Source organism: Arachis ipaensis, chromosome B10 (genome assembly GCF_000816755.2).
Source record: "Arachis ipaensis cultivar K30076 chromosome B10, Araip1.1, whole genome shotgun sequence".
Classification (NCBI taxonomy): Eukaryota; Viridiplantae; Streptophyta; class Magnoliopsida; order Fabales; family Fabaceae; genus Arachis; species Arachis ipaensis.
The window spans coordinates 28,432,301-28,436,022 of record NC_029794.2 but is presented as its reverse complement, the minus strand read 5'-3'; positions in this window follow the sequence as shown (position 1 = coordinate 28,436,022).

The window sequence follows — 3,722 nt, the reverse complement described above, 5'->3', positions numbered from 1 at the left end:
GAGTTTGGACAACTGACGGTTCATCTTGTTGCTCAGATTAGGTAATTTTCTTTTTGTTTTCTTTTCAAAAAAAAAATTTTCAAAAAAAAATATTTCTAAAAATTTTCTCATCTGTTTTCGAAAAAAATAAAAATGTTTTCAAAAAAATAAAATTTTTATTCAAAATTTTTAAAGAATGAATTCTAGTGTTTCATGAAGCATGTAAAGCCTGGCTGGTTGTAAAGCCATGTCTAAATTTATTTGGACTGAGGCTTGCAATTTGTTATCAAGAGCAATATACTCTGGTGTTAAATGCTGAAGCTTGGCTGGCCATTGGCCATGTCTAGTGTTTTGGACTGGAGCTTTCATTGGAAGCTTGGCTGGCTGGTGAGCCATGTCTAATTCCTGGACTGAAGCTTTAGACTAACAATGCAAGATTCCTGGAATTCATATTAAAAATTTTGGAATCCTTATTTTCCTTTTTCAATTAATTTTCGAAAAAAATACAAAAAAAATTAGAAAATCATAAAAATAAAAAATATTTTGTGTTCTTGTTTGAGTCTTGAGTCATGTTATAAGTTTGGTGTCAATTACATGTGCATCTTGCATTTTTTCGAAAATTCATGCATTCATAGTGTTCTTCATGATCTTCAAGTTGTTCTTGGTAAGTCTTCTTGTTTGATCTTTGCATTTGCATGTTTTGTGTCTTTTCTTGTTTTTCATATGCATTCTTGAATTCTTAGTGTCTAAGCATTAAAGAATTCTAAGTTTGGGGTCTTGCATGTTTTCTTTGCATTAAAAATTTTTCAAAAATGTGTTCTTGATGTTCATCATGATCTTCATAGTGTTCTTGGTGTTCATCTTGACATTCATAGCATTCTTGCATGCATTCATTGTTTTGATCTAAAAATTTCATGCATTGCATAATTTTCATGTTTTTCAAAAATAAAAAAAAAATATATCCTTCCCCTTTTCTCTCATCAAGTTCGAAAATTTGAATTGACTTTTTCAAAAATTTTTAAAATCTAATTGTTTCTCATGAGTCAAATCAAATTTTCAATTTGAAAATCTTATCTTTTTCAAAATCTTTTTCAAAAATCAAATCTTTTTCAAAATTCTTGGTTATTTTCGAAAATTCAAAAAAATATTTTTCAAAAATCTTTTTCTTATTTTTATACCAAATTTTCGAAAATAACATAAACAATTAATGTTTTGATTCAAAAATTTGAAGTTTGTTACTTGCTTGTTAAGAAAGATTCAAACTTTAAGTTCTAGAATCATATCTTGTGATTTCTTATGAATCAAGTCATTAATTGTGATTTTAAAAATCAAATCTTTTTCAAAACTAATTTCAATCATATCTTTTCAAAAATATCTTCTTATCTTATCTTTTTCAAAAAAATATCTTTTCAAAATATCTTTTCTAACCTCCTAACTTCTTATCTTTTCAAAATTTGTTTCAACTAACTAACTAACTTTTTGTTTGTCTCTTAACTTTTTCAAAACTACCTAACTAACTCTCTCTCTAATTTTCGAAAATATCTTCCCTCTTTTTCAAAATTTTTTTTTAACTAACTAATTGTTTTTATTTTTTATTTCAAAAAAAAAATTTTGAAAAATACTAACATTTTTTAAAAACCATTTTCGAAAATCACTAACTCTTTTTCAAAAATAAATTTTCGAAAATTATCCCTCCCCCATCTTATTCTATTTATTCATTCATATCCTAACATCTTATCTCACATCTCTGCCATCCTCACAGTTGTGTTTCTTCCATTATATTACATTCTTTGTCTCCCCCTCTTCTTCTACTCACAAAGGGATCCCTATACTGTGGTATAAAGGATCCATATTATTATTATTATTATTCTGTGCCCTCTTCTTTGTCATATGAGCAGGAGCAAGGACAAGAACATTCTTGTTGAGGCAGATCCAGAACCTGAAAGGACTCTGAAGAGAAAATTAAGAGACAAACTCTAAGTTTGGTGTTGGAGAGTTTCAACAATGCTCTGCACATCTGTGAGGCTCCATGAGAGCCCACTGTCAAGCTATTGACATTAAAGAAGCGCTTGTTGGGAGGCAACCTAATCTTTATTTATCTAACTATATTCTTCTTAGTTATATGTCTTTATAGGTTCATGATCATGTGGAGTCACAAAATAAATATAAAAATTGAAAACGGAATCAAAAAAACAGCAGAAGAAAAATCACACCCTGGAGGAGCATCTGTCTGGCGTTCAAACGCCAGAACAGAGCATGGTTCTGGCGCTGAACGCCCAGAATGGGCAGCATCCTGGCGCTGAACGCCCAGAACAAGCATGGTTCTGGCGTTCAACGCCAGAAATGGCAGCAAATGGGCGTTGAACACCCAAAATGGGCACCAACCTGGCGCTGAACGCCCAGAGTTGTGTGCAAGGGCATTTTACATGCCTAAATTGGTGCAGGGATGTAAATGCCTTGACACCTCAAGATCTGTGGACCTCACAGGATCATCTCAGGATCTGTGGACCCCACAGGATCTCCACCTACCTCCACTCACTCTCTTCTCTCTTCTCAATCATCCTCTATTCCCAACAAACACTCTTCCCTATTAACCACTCACATCCATACACCCACTACCTTCAAAATTCAACATTTCTCTCTCTCCCACCCAATCCCACCCATATGGCCGAATACACACTCCCATCCATCTCCTCCATATCTTCTTCTTCTATTCTTTCTTCTTTTGCTCGAGGGCGAGCAACATTCTAAGTTTGGTGTGGTAAAAGCATAGCTTTTTTGTTTTTTCCATAACCATTGAATGCACCTAAGGCCAGAGAAACCTCTAGAAAGAGGAAAGGGAAGACAAAAGCTTCCATCAAGGGTCTATAGCTCAGTGGTAGAACATTTGACTGCAAATCAAGAGATCCCTGAGACACCTCAGGGGATACATTTTCTTCCACACAATTATTGGAAGCAACTAAGGGTGGAACATCAAGAGCACTCCATCATCCTTCATGAAATCAGAGAAGATCTAAAAGCAATGAAGGAGGAGCAACAAAGGCAAAGAAGAGACATAGAAGAGCTCAAGGACATCATTGGTTCCTCAAGAAGGAAACGCCACCATCACTAAGGTGGATTCATTCCTTGTTCTTATTTCTTCTGTTTTTCGTTTCTATGTTATGTGCTTACCTATGTTTGTGTCTTCATTACATGATCATTAGTAGTTAATAACTGTGTCTTAAAGTTATGAATGTCCTATGAATCCATCACCTCTCTTAAATGAAAACTGTTTTAATTCAAAAGAACAAGAAGTACATGAGTTTCGAATTTATCCTTGAACTTAGTTTAATTATATTGATGTGGTGACAATGCTTCTTGTTTTCTGAATGTATGCTTGAACAGTGCATATGTCTTTTGAAGTTGTTGTTTAAGAATGTTAAATATGTTGGCTCTTGAAAGAATGATGACTAGGAGACATGTTATTTGATAATCTGAAAAATCATAAAAATGATTCTTGAAGCAAGAAAAAGCAGCAAAGAACAAAGCTTGCAGAAAAAAAATAGGCGAAAAAAAAAATAGAAAGAGAAAGAAAAGCAAGCAGAAAAAGCCAAAAGCTCTTAAACCAAGAGGCAAGAGCAAAAAGCCAATAACCCTTAAAACCAAAAGGCAAGGGCAATAAAAAGGATCCCAAGGCTTTGAGCATCAGTGGATAGGAGGACCTAAAGGAATAAAATCCTGGCCTAAGCGGCTAAACCAAGCTG